This window comes from Bufo bufo, chromosome 4 (genome assembly GCF_905171765.1).
Source record: "Bufo bufo chromosome 4, aBufBuf1.1, whole genome shotgun sequence".
NCBI classification, from domain to species: domain Eukaryota; kingdom Metazoa; phylum Chordata; class Amphibia; order Anura; family Bufonidae; genus Bufo; species Bufo bufo.
The window spans coordinates 20697355-20717875 of NC_053392.1; the positions used below are offsets into that span (position 1 = coordinate 20697355).

At 46.3% G+C, this 20521-nt stretch overlaps 2 non-coding genes across 2 annotated transcripts; both read left to right on the forward strand.

Moving 5' to 3' along the window:
• The first annotated feature begins 31 nt into the window (after positions 1-31).
• TRNAG-CCC lies at positions 32-103 on the forward strand. Its single transcript has one exon. It is a non-coding gene; the product is annotated as a tRNA-Gly (tRNA).
• Positions 104-2234: 2131 nt separating this feature from the next.
• Positions 2235-2306, forward strand: TRNAG-UCC. The gene has a single exon. It is a non-coding gene; the product is annotated as a tRNA-Gly (tRNA).
• Positions 2307-20521: the final 18215 nt, after the last annotated feature.

Here is a 20521-nt window from a genome sequence, read left to right on the forward strand (position 1 = left end):
TCAAAGTCAAAGAAATTGAATGTTGCTGTGGGCGTTGGTGGTATAGTGGCGAGCATAGCTGCTTCCCAAGCAGTTGACCCCGGTTCGATTCCCGGCCAACGCATAGGTTTTCTTAATTTGTGTGTTGCTAAGTGTCATCCTTGTGTGTTCAGTTCAAAAATACCCATGCCCCAGAGCTCATTGATCTTTGTCACTCCAGCTGCTATAAAGCTACAACTCCAGCCATGCTCGGCTCTTTTTGTAAATCCCATAGAAGTGAAATGAGAATTTTGTGAGTTGTAGTTCCAGAAACAGGGTCGGAGGTTGATGATCCCTAATGGAGAATTTCTTAAGTTGTCATATCAGAACAACTGCCATAGGTTAATGGTTTCTGAGTACACGTTAGGCTAAAATCGATCAGAATGGAGGATTCAACCAAAAAGTTTGTTAGTCGGGAGAAATTAAACAAGGACCGATCCTTTTAGCCAACCGACGACAGACCGCTATTTTCAGAAAACAAGTCGGCCATGCTGAATATTTGCACCCGATAGTCACCAGATGATTGTTTGTCCAAGCATCAACCGATGTGTATGACCACCTTAAGACTTGGAAAAAATATTTCATAGAAAAACTAGCTGAGTTGTGTATGTTGGAGGTATCGTGGTGAGCCAAGCTGTCTTATAAAAGCACTGGAGCCGAGTTTGACTTCCGGCAAATGCATCTCTTCCCGACTTTTAAAGGATTTGAGATTTTACTGTATAATGGTGGTATAAGGGTGAGCATAGCCAGCTTCCTGGGGTTTTAAGGCTTAGAAAAAGCTAGTTTGTCAAAAGAAGAGAAGTAGAACTGCGTTTGGTCATTGTTGTTGTAGTGGTGAGCATAGCTGCTTCCCAAGCAGTGGATCCAGGTGTGATTCCTTGCTAAGGCATAGCTCCTTGCCTTTGGTGGATTTCTAAGCTTTGTCCTAATCTTATTAAAACCTAGATAAACTAGAAAGACAAAAAATAGAATGTAAAGCTTACCACAAGTGTGGGCGTTGGTGGTATAGTGCTGAGCATAGCTGCCTTCCAAGCAGTTGACCTTGGTTTGATTCCCGGCCAACGCAGTCCTTTCACTGTTTTATAGCGTGTTATCATCTTTCCTCAAAAATCCCCATCCTCTTCATCCGTTTACTTAAGACTTTGAAAAACTAACGTGCAGAAGCAAACTCTGAGCCGACTTGTGAGTGTTACTTGTGCATAGCTGCTTTCCAAGCATTTCAAGGCGAAAATATACTACAGCGTCAAAGGAAAACAAGTAGAGACGAGTTATGGGGTTGGTGATATTACTTTCTTCCACAGATTTTAAAACTTAGAAAAACTAGAATGCGAAAGAAAATTAATTATAGCTGAGTTTTGGGGCATTGGTGGCATAGTGGAGCACAAAGTTTCCTTTTAAACAATGAAGCAGTGTCCAATGCCCATTCAGCGCACCTCTTTTCTCTGTTTTGGGGATTTGAAAGCTTTTTGTCATTTTTCTCCACAAACCTTTCTACTCCTTAAATGTTAATTCTGGACTTAGAAAATGAAGTCTGTCAAAGTCAAAGAAATTAAAGGTTGCTGTGGGCGTTGGTGGTATGTGGTGAGCATAGCTGCTTCCCAAGCAGTTGACCCTGGTTCGAAGTTTGTTAGTCGGGAGAAATTTAACAAGGACCGATCCTTTTAGCCAACCGACGACAGACCGCTATTTTCAGAAAACAAGTCGGCCATGCTGAATATTTGCACCCGATAGTCACCAGATGATTGTTTGTCCAAGCATCAACCGATGTGTATGACCACCTTAAGACTTGGAAAAAATATTTCATAGAAAAACTAGCTGAGTTGTGTATGTTGGAGGTATCGTGGTGAGCCAAGCTGTCTTATAAAAGCACTGGAGCCGAGTTTGACTTCCGGAAAAATGCATCTCTTCCCGACTTTTAAAGGATTTTGAGATTTTACTGTATAATGGTGGTATAATGGTGAGCATAGCCAGCTTCCTGGGGTTTTAAGGCTTAGAAAAAGCTAGTTTGTCAAAAGAAGAGAAGTAGAACTGCGTTTTGGTCATTGTTGTTGTAGTGGTGAGCATAGCTGCTTCCCAAGCAGTGGATCCAGGTGTGATTCCTTGCTAAGGCATAGCTCCTTGCCTTTGGTGGATTTCTAAGCTTTGTCCTAATCTTATTAAAACCTAGATAAACTAGAAAGACAAAAAATAGAATGTAAAGCTTACCACAAGTGTGGGCGTTGGTGGTATAGTGCTGAGCATAGCTGCCTTCCAAGCAGTTGACCTGGGTTTGATTCCCGGCCAACGCAGTCTTTTCACTGTTTTATAGCGTGTCATCATCTTTCCTCAAAAATCCCCATCCTCTTCATCCGTTTACTTAACACTTTGAAAAACTAACGTGCAGAAGCAAACTCTGAGCTGACTTGTGAGTGTTACTTGTGCATAGCTGCTTTTCAAGCATTTCAAGGCGAAAATATACTACAGCGTCAAAGGAAAACAAGTAGAGACGAGTTATGGGGTTGGTGATATTACTTCCTTCCACACATTTTAAAACTTAGAAAAACTAGAATGCGAAAGAAAATTAATTATAGCTGAGTTTTGGGGCATTGGTGGCATAGTGGAACACAAAGTTTCCTTTTAAACAATGAAGCAGTGTCCGATGCCCATTCAGCGCACCTCTTTTCTCTGTTTTGGGGATTTGAAAGCTTTTTGTCATTTTTCTCCACAAACCTTCCTACTCCTTAAATGTTCATTCTGGACTTAGAAAATGAAGTCTGTCAAAGAAATTGAAGGTTGCTGTGGGCATTGGTGGTATAGTGGTGAACATAGTTGCTTCCCAAGCAGTTGACCCGGTTCGATTCCCGGCCAACGCATAGGTTTTCTTAATTTGTGTGTTGCTAAGCGTCATCCTTGTGTGTTCAGTTCAAAGGTACCCATGCCCCAGAGCTCATTGACCTTTGTCACTCCAGCTGCTATAAAGCTACAACTCCAGCCATGCTCGGCTCATTTTGTAAATCCCATAGAAGTGAAATGAGAATTTTGTGAGTTGTAGTTCTAGAAACAGGGTCGGAGGTTGATGATCCCTAATGGAGAATTTCTTAAGTTGTCATATCAGAACAACTGCCATAGGTTAATGGTTTCTGAGTACACGTTAGGCTAAAATTGATCAGAATGGAGGATTCAACCAAAAAGTTCGTTAGTTGGGAGAAATTTAACAAGGACCGATCCTTTTAGCCAACCGACGACAGACCGCTATTTTCAGAAAACAAGTCGGCCATGCTGAATATTTGCACCCGATAGTCACCAGATGATTGTTTGTCCAAGCATCAACCGATGTGTATGACCACCTTAAGACTTGGAAAAAATATTTCATAGAAAAAACTAGCTGAGTTGTGTATGTTGGAGGTATAGTGGTGAGCCAAGCTGTCTTTCAAGCACTGGAGCCGAGTTTGACTTCCGACAAATGGATCTCTTCCCGACTTTTAAAGGATTTTAAGATTTTACTGTAAACACCCCCATCCATTTATTAAAGACTTAGAAAACAAAATGTAGTGTGTAAATGCAAAAGAAGTTCAGCTGAGTTGTGGGCCTTTGTGGTATATTGGTGAATAGCTGTCCTCCAAAAAATGTCTGAACTAGAAAAACTAACGTGTCAAAGCAAATGTAGAGCTGAGCTGTGGAAGTTGGGGGTATAATGGTGAGCATAGCCAGCTTCCTGGGGTTTTAAGGCTTAGAAAAAGCTAGTTTGTCAAAAGGTCATTGTTGTTGTAGTGGTGAGCATAGCTGCTTCCCTTTCGTCCTAACCAGCAGCACAAGTGTGGATTTGCCTCTGTGAAGCTGGTCAGGACAGGCAGAATTTTATTGAATAAAAAATTTCTGCCAAGTATCTTAATTAATTAATTGATTAATTGATGCCGACCCCTATATAACCCGCCCCTTGACTGGACGGGGTCGCTTTTTTTCTGTCCTGTGGACTGGAAATGGACAGGCTAAACTCCCTTTGGAGTTTCCCCTTGTAGGGTTAATTGTATTTATGATTTTTTTTTAAGTTATATTGTTGTTTATATCTTACAGGTCCAGCGCCTGCTGCTGCAGACTAAGGATCCCGGCCAGGACAGCGGAGGACTGTCCGCTTCAAGTTTCTTCCCCTTCCCTCCCCCCTTTCCTCTCTGGTGGTTATATTACTTACCCCTGCTTCTATCGTGCGCTAGTGCAGCGTTCTGTCGTACTCTGCGCTCCCTCCGCCATTCTCGCGAGACCGGAAGTGCGTCATTCGCATCACTTCCGGTCTCGGGCGCCGTTCGTGCTCTCCCGGAATAAGATTAAGAGTCAGCATCCTCTGGTATTGTTACCCTCAGGGGGTGAGAGGGTGTCACATTGGGGGTATCTTTGTTTTAATGCAAACAAATTATTATTAGTATTCAGGGGCGGGGGTAAGGGGGGCGGGGTGTGCTTGTGGGGGGGCGTGTCCTACCACCTTATTTAAATCTCCAGGCTCTGGATGTCAGTGTTGCACTCAATCTTGTTTGCAGCTGACGTCTGTGGATCGAGTGGTGATTTGCTCTCTCCAACATGTCGACTAATCCAGATCCTTCTATGCCCTCTCTTGGTAAGGTGGAGGTAATTTTTTTCCTGAGGCAAGCTGAATTGCACCTAATGTTAATGGACTTATTATTTATTCCTAGGGAAGTCTACTCACAAGCAGAGACATATGGCTTGTTCCAATTGTAGCACCCCCTTACCTGATGGATATGAGTTCCACCGTTGTCCAGGCTGTCAACCCAGACCGGCGATTCCAGAGCCTACTGTGGTGGATATGTTCTCCTGGATGAAACAATTTATGGAAACCTCCATCGCAGAGATAAAAGACGCAGTCTCTAACAAGAAACCTAGACAGGCCTCTCTGGGACCTGTCCCGATGTCCGAGGACGTGGTGTCCATTGAAGATTATTCTTCCTCTGAAGAGGAGGACTCGGCCTTTCTTTTTCCGGCCGAAAAAACTCAGAGGTTATTACGCTCCATCAGGTCAAGGGACCAGGATGTTGAGCATGGGGAAGCTCCATGTGGAACAATCCACCTCTAGCGGGCCAAGGGCCTTCAAAGTGGACGAGTCTCTGAAAAAAATAATGGCCATAGAATGGAAACACCCGGAAAAAGGTATGGCTCTGACAAAAAGATTTAAACTAATGTTTCCCCTGCAGGAAGAAGATTCGCAGGGTTGGTTTCAACTTCCTAAAGTGGATATGGCAATATCTAAACTCTCTAGGAGAACCTTAGTTCCCTCTGACGATGGAAGTAATTTAAAAGACCCCTTAAACAGACAGACGCTCAGACGCAACTACACTGCTGCTGCCGCCTCTGTGGCTATTGCCGGCAGTAAAGTCTCAAATTTTGTCCGCGCCCGCACATTCAGAATCCAGTCTGATTTGGATTCTGGGGTTGCAAGGGACGATATTCCGGACCAGTTCAAGACCCTTTTGTTAGGGATTGATTTTTTGACTGACGCATCCCAGTAGCAGCTAAAATTAGCTGCTAAATCTATGGCACTTTCTTCGGCCAGCAGACGTCCTCTTTGGCTGAAGCCATGGGCAGCAGACAAAAAACTTCAAAGTTTAACCTCTGCTCCCTTTCCTATGAACCGGGCAGGCTATTCGGTTCTGAACTGGATCGCTTAATGGAGGACCTCGCTGATAAAAAGGGGAAAGTCCCTTCCTCAACAATCCTTTCGGGGTCGAGGAAGAGGTAGAGTAGCAAGGTTCCAGGGGGGAGACAGGACCCAGAGGCGCCCTGAAGGCAATAAAAGAGGTAGAGGTCGCGGTCGTGGAAACCGCAGGGCTGATCCATGATCTCAGCAGCCCAACGGTTTCCCGTCCCCACCTGCTGTTCCAGCCCCAAACCCTCAGTTCAATCCTCCAGTTGGAGGTCGTTTAAGTTTATTTCAAGTTTTTTGGAATCAAAAAATTCCAGACCCATGGGTGTTAGAGGTCATACATCAGGGTACAAGATCGATTTATTTCCCTACCTCAGGAGAGGTTCATCCTGACGAGGTTTTGACTCACCAGGCAGTTAGTCCTGGAGATTCGGTACGGCAGTACGTACAAAAGGGGGCACTGGAGGAACTTCCTCCGTGCAAGCAAGGTCGGGGAGTTTATTCTCCCATATTTCTGGTCCCAAAGCCATCAGGGGATTGGCGTATGATCATCAACCTACGCTATCTAAACCGTTTTATCAGAAAGAAGCGTTTCCATGGAAACCATTCGTTCAGTTCTAAACATCCTGAACCCAGGAGATATGAGGTGACGATAGATCTGAAGGATGCTTACCTTCATGTTCCCATCTACCAGCGCACAAAAAATACCTCAGAGTTGCTGTGACCATAGGCGGTGTAGTGAAGCACTACCAATTTGCTGTGTTGCCCTTCGGCATCTCCTCTGCCCCACACCTTTACAAAGGTGGCGGCTCCTGTTGTCGCGCATTTAAGGCTTCTAGGGTTAGAGTCGTCCCCTATTTAGACGACTGGCTGCTAAAAGCCGCCTCCGCAGTCGTCCTGCAGACTCACCTTCAGCAAGCTCTCCACACTCTGCAGACTCTAGGTTGGCTTATAAACTGGGACAAGTCACAGTTGATCCCATCCACCACAAGAACATTCCTAGGGTTTGTGATCGACTCACAGCGATGACCGTTCCTGTCGCCACAGAGGAAAGACAGAGTAATAAAAGCTGCAGAGTTCTACTTCCACCCAGACAAGTGTCTATCAGGGTTCTCATGAGGATGTTAGGCCACATGTCAGCATCTGCGGAGGCAGTTCGTGGGCCTTATGGCATCTACGCCCACTTCAGGAAGAAGTGTTAACGGTTTGGAGTCGCAAGCCAAAGGACTTGGACCGGATGCACTCCCTGTCTGTAAAAGCCTGTCTTCACTCAGGTGGTGGAGGAACCTAACAGATGGGAGGTCCTTGATCCAACCTCATTGGATTACGTTGACCACAGACGCCTCCCTACTAGGTTGGGGAGCCCATCTGGAGGACAATCCAGTACAATGTACCTGGAGTCCTCAGGAGAGACTCCTCTCTTCCAATTTGAGGAATTGAGAAGCGGTCAGACTAGCCCTCAATCATTTTGCTTCTCTCATCCGCAGTCAAGCGGTGAGAGTTTGCGACCGACAACACAACGTAGTGGCTTACCTAAACAGACAGGGAGGAACGAAATCCCAGACTACTCCTGAGGGAGGTGGGACTAATTCTCTCTTGGGCAGAGACCAACCTATCCCACTTACTGGCGGTTAATATCAGAGGAGACCTCAATATAGTGGCAGATCGTGCCAGGGGAATGGTCATTGAACGAGAACATATTTCCAGGATTGTCCAGCGTTGGGGTACTCCAGAGATCGATCTGATGGCAACTCGAACTGAACGCCAAGGTGAACACGTTCTGCTCCCTTAACAAGGAGGACAACCTGTAGCGATAGATGCTCTGTCCATAACTTGGAGGTTCAGGCTGGCTTATGTGTTCCCTCTAATTTCCATGATACAAGGGTATTGATGAAAATCAAGCAAGACCAGGCTTTAGTGATAGCCATCATACCATTCTGGCCAAAGAGGTCTTGGTTCACAGCTCATGCAGATGAGTCAGCCAAAGAATTGGAGAACTTCAAGATCTAGGAGCGGCAGAGCCATACCTAACTTTCCTCCAGGACAAGGTCCTGTTGAGGTTCCTGCCAGCCTTTCTGCCAAAGGTGCATTCATTGCAAATATTAATCAGACGATAACATTACCAAAGTTTTCCCCCTGCCTCCAAAGTCTCCAAAGGTCACACACGAGCAATTACATGCTGCAGTGTCTCCACAACGACGCAGAGTTGCCCAAATTCTAACTTGTGCTGATTACTGGGTGGCCACGCTGCTGGATCTCCGTTATAAGGACAACGTACCGTCCTTAATTCCGTCACTGGAGCGGGATCGTAAGATGCGCGAGTACAAGCGCAAGCTGGTAGACGAGCTGCTGGTGCATTCCCACCTGACAGCGGGGGCACAGTGGAAGCACAAGGCGAAGGCAGAGGACGAGGAAGTGGTCGCCAACACAGCCGAGGCACCGCCAGCACCTCAGAAGGCAGGGTTAGCATAGCCGACATGTGAAAGCTTTGTCAGCACGCCACAAACAACCAGCACCACCAGTGATATGGAAACGTCTTAGCAGGACGGCAGCATTTCACTAACATGGTGGAGCAGTATGTGTGCAAACGCCTACACGTACTGAATGACGGGTCTGCCCCCTTCAACTTCTGGGTCTCCAAATTGGGCACATGGCCTGAGCTTGCCCTTTACGCCTTAAAGGTGCTGGCCTGCCCTGCAGCCAGTGTATTATCTTAACGTGTGTTAGCACGGCAGGAGGCGTCATCACAGACAAGCGCAGCCGCTGTCCACAGCCAACGTGGACAAGCTCACGTTCATGAAAATGAACCAGGCATGGATCACTCAGGACTTGTCCGTACCTTGTGCAGAATAGACATTTATACCACCATCAAACATACATCTTGTACTCAAGTCAAGTGCAATGATTCTTTGTTTTCTTTTTTTATTTGTCACAATATTTTGGGGGCTACCTCCTCCTCCTCTGTTGCTGCCTCCACTACAACACTACATTCAGCGTCTCCTCAACCTCCGACTCCATATCCACCTCCTTCTCTGAGTTGCAGGTTAATAATTGTAAATTTTAGTTATTTTATTTTAAGATATTTCCCTATCCACATTTGTTTGCAGAGCAGTTGCCATGCTCTTAAGCACATTTTACTGCCTTTTACATCCCTCTAGCCTTTTCAAGGACTATTTTATATTTTTGATGCAAATTGTCGGGTGATATTTTACCATTTTTTGGCATAAATAAACCCCTGCTGTGCCTGGGTGACAGGGGCCTAAATCTCTCAAAATCCTCTGTTCTATTGCTGGGTGACATGAAGACCCTTTTGCCATGAATAAACCCCTGCTGTGACGACAGACCGCCATCTTCAAAAAACTAGTCGTCATGCTGAATATTTGCACCCGATAGTCACTGGAGCCGAGTTTGACGTTCCGGCCAATGCATCTCTTCCCAACTTTTGAATGATTTTGACATTTTACTGTAAATACTCTCAATCCGTTTATTAAAGACTATAGTTGAGAGGACACCTAGATATTCGGGTACGAGGGGTTCGGCCGAACTTCACAAAAAAGTTTGAGTTCGTGACCCGAACTTGACCCCTAACCCCATTGAAGTCAATGGGACCTGAACCTTTGAGCACTAAAATGGCTGTAAAAGTGTCATAGAAAAGGCTAGAGGGCTGCAAATGGCATCAAAATGTGGTTAAGAGCATGGCAAGTGCTCTGCAAACAAATGTGGATAGGGAAATGACTTTAAATAACATAAAATACGTAAAATAAAAAATAATAATCTTGATCTAGGAAGACGAGGTCCATATGGAGTAGGAGGTTGAGGAGGCGGTGGATGTGGCGGTTTAGGTGGAAGCGGCAGTGTAGGAGTAGGATGTAGCCTACACTGCTTTTTGGTTTTAATTATTATTGTTTTTTTAATTAGGGTACCCCCAAAACATTGGGAAATGTAACCTGTGATAACCCCCTTCAGTCGTACTGGGCAGGCCAGCACCTCCAAGGCGTAAAAGGGCAAGCTCAGGTCATGTGCCCAATTTAGAGACCCAGAAGTTGCAGGGGGGCAGACCCATCAGTCAGTTCGTGTAGGCGTGTGCAAACATACTGCATTACCTGTCGCACGTCCCTGTGATGTCAAGTTCCAATTTAATATCTGCTCTATCAACTTTGGATGTTCTTTTCTGCGCCTACCATGTTGAGCGCGGTTAGCGGTGAATCAGGGTTCCATGCCGGAGAGGGAGCGTGAGAAAGAGAGACCACATCCAAGGGAGATCAATGAATGAAATTTAATTGTGATCGAGCGGAAATGTGGGAGAAGCTAGTATAATGGAAGAATTGAAGAAAAAAGGAGGGGCGCGCTGCAATTACCTACTCCCGACTAGGAAAGTAGTGACGATAAATAACAAAACAGACACTTAAGATGCCCTGTTATTGGAATGAATTATTAAAAATTATAGGGAATTTTACTGGGGTATTTTGGATTTGGAAACGCTAGACAGGAGAGGCCCTGCTGCCGCTTTGTTGACTCTAGATAACTTCTGCCTGATGTCCACGATCCATTTGCATATCTTCTCTATCAATTTTCGATGTTCTTTTCTGAGCCTAACATGATCATTGTTATCGGCGAATCAGAGTTCCAATGCCGGAAAGGGAGTGTGAGAAAGGGAGACCACATCTAAGGGAGGTCAATGGCTGCAATGTGATCAAGCTGAAATGTGGGACAAATTATTAAAGCAGAAGGATCAAATGAAAGGGCCAATAAAGACAATTTTTACTAATTTCATTCCCTGTCACCTATGCAAAGCAGGAGTTTTTCATCGCCATAATTGGTTAATGTCACCCACCAATGGAACAGATGATTTTAAAAAATTTCGGTCCCTGTCACCTATGCAGAGCAGGGGTTTATTCATGGCAACAATGGTAAATGTCATCCAAGAATGTAACAGAAAAATTTATATATATTTTTTTTACCTGTATACTAGGTATAGCAGTGGTATATCACAGCCAAAAATTGGTGAATTTCACCCGAAAATGTAACAGACAAATTAGTGCAATGTTTTTACCTGTCTACTAGGTACAACCGGGGTATATCACACCCAAAAATTGGTGAATTTCACCCGAATATGTAACAGACAAATTTGTGAAATGTTAGTTGTCTACTAGGTAGAGCAGGGGTATATCACACCCAAAAATTGGTGATATCACCCGAATATGTAACAGACAAATTAATAATTATTTTTTTACCTGTCTACTAGGTATAGCAGTGGTATATCACAGCCCAAAATTGGTGAATTACACCCGAATATGTAACAGACAAATTAGTGAAATGTTACCTGTCTACTAGGTAGAGCAGGGTATATCACACCCCAAAATTGTGAATATCACCCGAATATGTAACAGACAAATTAATAATTATTTTTTTACCTGTCTACTAGGTATAGCAGTGGTATATCACAGCCAAAAATTGGTGAATTACACTCCGAATATGTAACAGACAAATTAGTGAAATGTTACCTGTCTACTAGTAGAGCAGGGTATATCACAGCCTAAAAATTTTGAATTTCACCCGAATATGTAACAGACAAATTAATGAAATTTTATTACCTGTCTACTAGGTAGAGCAGTGGTATATCACAGCAAAAAATTGGTGAAGTTCACCCGAAAATGTAACAGACAAATTAGTGAAATTACATAAAATAAAATAAGTACAAATAAAAAAAAAACAACTTGATTTATGAGGTGGAGATCCATATGGAGTAGGAGTTTGAGGAGGCGGTGGACATAGCGGTGTAGGTGGAAGCGGCGGTGGAGGAGGAAAGGTAGCCAACACTGGTTTTTGGTTTAAATTTTTATATTTTTTTATTAGGGTACACTCCAAAAGAGTGTGAAATATCCAAAATACAACAATGAGCATTTGCGCTGTAGTATAACAATGCCTGATTAAGGCCAGTATACATGTTTATTCTGCACAAGGTACGGACAATTCCTGTGGGATCCATGCCTGGTTCATTTTAATGAACATGAGCTTGTCCACATTGGCTGTGGACAGGCTGCTGCGCTTGTCTGTGAAAAAGCCCCCTACCGTGCTTAACACAAGTTCAGACAATACACTGGCTGCAGGGCAGGCCAGCACCTCTAAAGCGTAAAGGGCAAGCTCAGGATATGTGCCCAATTTGGAGACCCAGAAGTTGAAGGGGCAGACCCGTCATTCAGTACGTGTAGCCATGTTGCTGAAATGCTGCCTCCTGCTAAGACGTTCTCTATCAGCTGGTGGTGCTGGTTGTTGTGGAGTTCTGACAAAGCTTTTCCACATTTCAGCCATGCTAACCCTGCCTTCTGGGGGTGCTGGTGGTGCCCCAGCGGCGTTTGCGACCTCTTCCTCCTCATCTGCCTTCGCCTTGTGCTTCCACTGTGCCCCCGCTGTCAGGTGGGAAAGCCACCAGCAGCGTGTCTACCAGCATGCGCTTGTAATCGCACATCTTACGATCACGCTCCAGTGACGGAATTAAGGGCGGTACGTTGTCCTTGTAACGGGGATCCAGCAGCGTGGCCAGCCAGTAATCAGCACAAGTTAGAATGTGGGCAACTCGGCAGTCATTGCAGAGACACTGCAGCATGTAATCGCTTATGCGTGCCAGGCTGCCCAGAGGCAACGACAAGCTGTCCTCTGTGGGAGGTGTATTGTCTGTGTCCTCTGTATACCCCCAGCCACGCAACAGTGATGGCCATGAGCTGGTTTGGGTGCCACCCTGTGGTGAACACGGTTCCTCCTTCTCTATCTCCTCCTCCTCATCCTCCACCTCGTCATCCTCCAGAACTGTACCCTGGCTGGACAACCCACCCTCGGAACCCACCCTCGGAGCCACTTGTGAATGACTGGCCGGAAACCCTATGAAATGATCCCTCTTCCTTCTCCTCCTCCTGTGCCACATCCTCTTCCATCATCGCCAGCAGCGTTTTTTCAAGGAGGCATAGAAGTGGGATAGTAACGCTGAGAACTGCGTTATCGGCACTGGCCATGTTGGTGGTGTACTCAAAACAGCGCAAGAAGGAACACAGGTCTCGCATGGAGGCCCAGTCATTGGTGGTGAAGTGGTGCTGTTCCGCAGAGAGACTCAGCTGTGCGTGCTGCAGCTGAAACTTCACTGTCGCCTACTGCTGCTCGCACAGTTTGGCCAGCATGTGCAAGGTGGAGTTACACCTTGTGGGCACGTCGCATATGAGGCGGTGAGCGGGAAGGCCGAAGTTACGCTGCAGCGCTGACAGGTGAGCAGCAGCAGGGTGAGAACGCCGAAAGCGTGCACAGACGGCCCGCACTTTCTGCAGCAACTCTGACATATTGGGGTAATTTTTAAGGAACCTCTGCACCACCAAATTCAGCACATGTGCCAGGCAAGGGATGTGCATCAAACCGGCTAGTCCCAGAGCTGCTACGAGATTTTGCCCGTTATATCACACACCACGAGGCCGGGCTTGAGCCTCACTGGCACCAACCACTCATCGGTCTGTTGTTCAAGGCCCGTCCACAGCTCCTGCGCGGTGTGGGGTTTGTCCCCCAAACAGATATGTTTTAAAACTGCCTGCTGTCGTTTACCCCTGGCTGTGCTGAAGTTGGTTGTGAAGGTGTTACGCTGACCGGATGAGGAGCTGGTAGAGGATGAGCAAGCGGAGTAGAAGAAGGAAGCAACAGGAGGCAAACTGAAGCGCCCTGCAATCCTCAGTGGTGGAAGGACATGCGCCAAACTGCTATCCGCCTCAGGCCCAGCCGCCACTGCATTTACCCAGTGTGCTGTTATGGAGATATAACGTCCCTGACCGTGCTTACTGGTCCACGTATCCGTAGTTAGGTGGACCTTGCCACAGATAGCATTTCGCAGTGCACACCTGATTTTGTCCCCCACTTGGTAATGCAGGGAAGGGATGGCACGCTTGGAAATGTAGTGGCGGCTGGGCACGACGTACTGTGGGACAGCCAACGCCATAAGGCTGTTAATGAAAGCATTTCAAAGGCAATTAATTTAGAAATGCTGGCATTCAGGGCCAGGGATCGTGGGTGGGTAGAGGGGTACTTCCTCTTCCGCTCCAGTGTTTGGGAGATGGAGAGCTGAACACTTCCGTGGGACATTGTGGAGATGCTTGGTGACCCAGGTGGTGGTGTTGCTGGTAGACCCTCTGTTAGCGGGGTGGCAGTTGTCACTCTCACTCCAGAGTTGGATGAAGAGGTCGAGACTGCAGCAGAAGAGGAAGCAGGAGGAGCCAGAGACCTTTCTTGGTTTTCGAGGTGTCTACTCCACTGCAGCTCGTGCTTTGCACTTAGATGCCTGGTCATGCAGGTTGTGCTCAGGTTGAGAACATTTATGCCTCGCTTCAGGCTCTGATTGCGCAGCGTGCAAACCACTCGTGTCTTGACGTCAGCACATTGTCTGAAAAACTGCCACGCCAGGGAACTCCATGGAGCTGGCTTTGGTGTGCTCGGTCCCTTGCTGCGGTGGGCAGTAGCAGGCGTACTGTCTAGGGGGTGGCCGCTCCGCTTTTGCACCCTGCTCCCTCTTCTGCTGTGCTGGTGGCTCTGTGCGACCACCGCCTCTTCATCTGAACTACACAGGTCACTCGCATGACCTTGATTCATTGTGGGGTCGAGGATCTCATCCTCCACATCATCTTCCACCCAGTCTTCACCCCTGCCCTTCTTGTCGGTCTGCACACTTTCGAAAGCCATAGCAGTTAGCACCTGTTTTTCGTCATCATCCGAGACGTGCTGCGATGGTCCTCCCATGTACTCATCTTGAAACATAAGTGGTTGGGCATCGGTGCACTCAATATCTTCCACTTCTGGGGCAGGGCTAGGTGGATGGCCCTGGGAAACCCTGCTAGCAGAGTCATCAAAAAGCAGAAGAGACTGCTGCATGACTTGGGGCCCAGACTGCTTGGCTGATTTGCAAGGGGGTGAGATGAAAGACTGATGGACATCGGCTGCAGGTGCCAACTCTGATCTTTCAGCAGAAGACTGGGTGGGAGACAATGTAAAGGAACTGGAGGCACTGTTAGCAACCCAATCTACTATCGCCTGTACTTGTTCTGGCCTCACCATTCGTAGAGCTGCATTAGGCCCGACCAAATACTGCTGAAAGGTTCTGTTGCCTACTCGCACCTGAGGAAGGTGCTTTACTTGTGCGTGTAGCTGGCAAAGATCGACCACGTCCTCTCCTTGCAACAGAAGCTCCACCAACAGCACCACGACCGGGGCCACGTCCCTTATTTGACGCTCTCCTCATATTTCTCAAATTTAGGATCTTGCCCAAAATGTTTTTTTTATTTTTTATATCAGAATAGAACAACAGTATTTAACGCGTGTATCTCACAACAACATATGCAGCAAAGGCTGCAAAATTAAGATTTTTCCCTAAATGGGTGTTTTTTTAATAGCAGAATAGCACAGCAGTATGTAAAGGGTGTATCTCACAATGACATACGCAGCAAAGGCTGCAAAATTAAGATTTTTGCACTAAATGGGTGTTTTTTTAATACAAGAATAGCACAGCAGTATCTAAAGCGTGTATCTCACACGTATAGATGCAGACAAGGCCGCAAATTAAGTATTTTGCCCTAAATAGGTGTTTTTTAAAACCCAGAAAATTATAGCTGTATTTCTAGCTTAAATTGCACACTGAATAATGCGGCAGAGGCCCCAGTGTCACGGCGGGCGTGCACTCAGACTCACAGATAACCCACCAACCAGGCTCTGGGCGAGAGACAGGGGAAGGGTCACCTCCTAGCTAATACCTGACCTCTTTCCCTGCACTGCTCAGCCCACATGCAGACCTTTATGGTAGGTATGATGTGTCCCCGTGCCTGGGCTGAAACACCCTAAATTCCCTAAGATGGTGAAGAGGGGAAATAGGAGCAGCCTGCTCACACAGAGCCTGGATGGGAGAGATGACACAAAACAACCAAACTAGAAATCACACTTATCTTTCTGAGCTGGAACAGACAACCTTCCTTCCTAGCTTCCAAGACCACAATGATTCCTATAATCCGCTCAGAGCACTGGGATGGTGTTCTATTTAAACTAATGACCCCACCCAGTGCACCTGATGAGAGGCGGATCCAGCACGGCTCCAAAACAAACACTAAACTCGTGCTGCTATCCTGGCCGACCTCGGCTCATCCAACGCCGGAACCCACATCCTCTCCTGAGGGCCGTATCCCCTCCAGTGCACCAGGTACTGAAGGGAACCCCCAAATACAACTTGAAATAAAATATAAAAAGTCAGTCCTGTGTCCCAACACAGACAATTACTTGCGCTGCTGGTCCCGGAGTAGTGTGGTAGGTAGTTCACACTGAATGTTCAGGTAATAGAAGTTTTGGAACCGCGCTGCTTGAGACTATGTTCCCCGGTCAACAGTGAATAACGCAGGGCACCGGCCTCTCTCCTCTTCACCTAAAGGATCCGATCTTCCACAGACCGCCTCCTCTACAGGGTTAAGAAGATTGGCAGAATAGTGAAGCACCCTTTTGCAACTTAGTTTAAAAGGTTTTATTCTACTCACAAGAGTTGGTGGACAAAAAGCATATAACACAATAAAACCGTCACGTTCCTGCCCGACCTGGGTTTCGCTCTCTGGCTTCCTCAGGGGCGACAACTGCGCATGTCCGTAGTGGGGCCCTTTAAATAGCCCAGCTTCTCAAATTACAAGAGCCGATGTTTATCCAGATCATATTCCAAAATTACTTATACCGGCAACAGTTTCAAATCATACATAATAAAAAATACAAACAATAATCTTCTTATACATTCAAGGAAAAATTTCTCTTGCTATTATAGACACTTATTTACGTATTTACCCTTACGGGTTACCGCAGTTTGAAGTTTGAAGGATTTGGGATATAGGCTGTATGAAACAAAGGGAGAGTAATGATTTTAGGTGATATGATGCGGGATAGAAACGTCTATCAGTATGGTTTATGGAGTATATCTATGAAATAGAACTGCGGTAACCCGTAAGGGTAAATACGTAAATAAGTGTCTATAATAGCAAGAGAAATTTTTCCTTGAATGTATAAGAAGATTATTGTTTGTATTTTTTATTATGTATGATTTGAAACTGTTGCCGGTATAAGTAATTTTGGAATATGATCTGGATAAACATCGGCTCTTGTAATTTGAGAAGCTGGGCTATTTAAAGGGCCCCACTACGGACATGCGCAGTTGTCGCCCCTGAGGAAGCCAGAGAGCGAAACCCGAGTCGGGCAGGAACGTGACGGTTTTATTGTGTTATATGCCTTTTGTCCACCAACTCTTGTGAGTAGAATAAAACCTTTTAAACTAAGTTGCAAAAGGGTGCTTCACTATTCTGCCAATCTTCTTAACCCTGTAGAGGAGGCGGTCTGTGGAAGATCGGATCCTTTAGGTGAAGAGGAGAGAGGCCGGTGCCCTGCGTTATTCACTGTTGACCGTGAACATAGTCTCAAGCAGCGCGGTTCCAAAACTTCTATTAACTGAAGGGAACCCCGAAGAACTCTAGAGTCGAGAATCCTGGAGATCTCAAACTCCAAGTTTCCCTCGACTAGAACAGGAGGAGGAGGCAATGGCGATGGTTCCACCGGTCTCATGTATTTTTTTAGTAAAGACCTGTGGAACACATCATGGATCCTCCAGGTCTGCAGAAGATCCAGCCGAAACGCTACAGGATTGATCACCGCAGAAATTTTATACGGACCAATAAACCTTGGACCCAGTTTCCAAGATGGCACTCTCAATTTGATATTCTTAGTGGACAACCACACCAGATCACCCACACACAGGTCCCGGACCAGTCACACGTCTCTTGTCAGCCATTCGCCTATACCTCTCACCCATCTTCTCCAAATTCCCTTGAATCCTCTGCCAGAGGGAGGATAAGGCAGAAGAGAATCTCTCCTCCTCTGTCATCCCAGAGGAACTAGTCTCAGAAAAGGTACCAAACTGAGGATGGAAACCGTATGCGCCAAAAAATGGCGACTTACCCGTGGACTCCTGCCTACGGTTATTCAACGCAAACTCTGCTAAGGACAAGAATGAGGACCAGTCCTCCTGATTCTCAGCCACAAAGCACCTCAAGTAGGTCTCCAGGTTTTGATTAGTACGCTCCGTCTGACCATTCGACTGCGGATGAAAAGCCGAAGAGAATGAAAGTTGAATGCCAAGCCGAGAGCAGAACGCCCTCCAAAACCTGGAGACAAACTGCGTGCCCCTATCAGAGACCACATCCGAAGGAATACCATGCAATTTCACAATATTATCCACAAAAATCTGCGCAAGAGTCTTAGCGTTAGGCAGACTAGTTAGTGGTATAAAGTGAGCAATTTTACTGAAACGGTCAACTACCACCAAAATCACTGTTCTCCCGGAGGAACTCGGCAGATCCGTAATAAAGTCCATAGACAAATGCGTCCAAGGACGAGACGGAATCGACAATGAAAGAAGTGAACCAGCCGGTTGAGTATGAGCAACCTTTGACCGAGCGCAGGTTTCACAAGCTGTCACGTAATTCTCAATGCTCTTACGTAACCCTGGCCACCAGAACCTCCGGGATACTAGATCACAGGTGGACTTACCACCAGGGTGTCCAGCGAGGACAGTATCGTGATGTTCCTTAAACACCTTATATCGCAGGCCCTCAGGAACAAACAACCTCCCTGGGGGACAAGAACCAGGAGCCCCCTCCTGGGCTCCCAACACCTCCATCTCCAATTCAGGGTACAGAGCGGAGACCACCACCCCATCCGCTAAAATCGGCGCAGGATCCTCTGAATCACCTCCCCCAGGAAAGCTGCGAGACAAGGCATCTGCCTTGACGTTCTTGACCCCTGGGCGAAAGGTAACCACAAAATTGAACCTGGTAAAAAACAGTGACCATCTGGCCTGCCTAGGGTTCAGACGCTTGGCAGATTGCAGGTAAGCCAAATTCTTATGGTCCGTATACACCGTAACGGGGTGAGACGCCCCCTCTAACCAGTGACGCCATTCCTCAAAGGCCAACTTGATAGCCAACAACTCTCCAACATCATAATTCCTCTCGGCGACCGAGAGTTTCTTGGAGAAAAAGGCACACGGTACCCACTTGCCAGGAGATAAACCCTGTGACAGCACCGCTCCAACCCCCACCTCTGATGCATCAACCTCCACTACGAATGGCTGAGACACATCCGGCTGCACCAGAATGGGAGCAGACGCAAAACGCTCCTTAATAGCCGAAAAGGCCTGCAATGCCTCATCCGACCAGACAGAGACATCGGCGCCCTGCTTGGTCATATCAGTGAGAGGTTTTACTACGGTGGAATAATTCGAAATACATTTTCTATAATAATTCGTAAACCCCAAGAACCGCATCAAAGCTTTCTGATTCTCTAGTCGGTCCTACTCCAGAACCGCCCGGACCTTTTCGGGGTCCATACGAAAGCATGTAATCAGAAAGCATGTATCCCAAGAATGGAAGCTCTTGCACCGCAAACAAACATTTCTCCAATTTGGCATATCATTTATTCTCCCGAAGGATCGTCAAAACCTGTCTCACATGATCCTGATGGGTCTTCAGATCAGGAGAATAAATTAAAATGTCATCCAGGTAAACTACTACGAACCTCCCCACCAAATGATGAAAAATGTCATTGACGAATCGCTGAAATACTGCTGGAGCGTTCGTCAACCCAAAAGGCATAACCAGGTTCTCAAAATGACCCTCGTGCGTATTGAAGGCCGTTTTCCACTCACCCCCCTCCTTGATTCTGATCAGATTGTAGGCCCCTCTCAAATCCAACTTGGAGAACACCTTGGCTCCAACAATCTGATCAAAAAGATCAGAGATCAAAAGCAGGGGATATGGATCCCGGACTGTAATACGGTTCAATTCCCGGAAATCCAAACACGGTCTCAGTGATCCATCCTTTTTCTTCACAAAGAACAAACCTACTGCCACTGGAGACTTAGATGGTCTAATATGACCCTTTGCCAAACTCTCGGCGACATACTTTCGCATGACCTCTCTTTCGGGTTGAGAGAGGTTGTAAAGCCGAGACTTTGGCAACTTAGCCCCCGGAATGAGATTAACTGGACAATCATAGTCACAATGAGGGGGCAATTCCTGAGCCCCACCCTCCGAAAAGACATCCGCAAAATCCAAGAGATACTGAGGTAAAGCCGTAATGGACACACCAGAGATAGATGTGCCAAGACAATTATCTGAACAAAACTCACTACAACCAACGATTTGTCTCGCCTGCCAGTCTATAATTGGGTTATGTCTAGTCAACCATGGCAACCCCAAAACTATAGGAGCTGGCAAATCCTTCATGACAAAACAAGAAATAATTTCAACATGTGAATCACCCACCCTTAAGTGAATACCATGAACAATGTGAGTAAGGCTCCTTTGAGAAAGAGGGGAAGAATCAATTGCAAAAACACGAATCTCGTTCTCTAAAGTGCAAGTACTTAGTCCTAGGTTTTGAAGGAAAAGAAAGTCAATTAGGTTTACCACAGCACCACAATCAAGGAATACATCAACAAAAACATTTTTTGACTCTAGCGCCACCATAGCTGGAAGGAGAAAACGGGAACTGCAGGGAGCTTGCATACCTGCCTGCTCCACCACACCATTCGTACTACCAAGTGTCAGGGAAGTTTTTTTTCTTTTTTCTTTTTCTCTTCCACCTGTGGTTTAACATAAGGACAAGCAAAAATAAAATGACCCCTCTTTACACAATAGTAACATTGTTTGTGCACTTTCCTAAAGTCTCTACTATCAGAATGGCAAGAAACCTGCATGGGTTCCTCCGCTACCCCAGAGTTACCTATTGTCACGAGGGTATCTAGAGCCACGTCTGACTCCGTTATACCCGGGG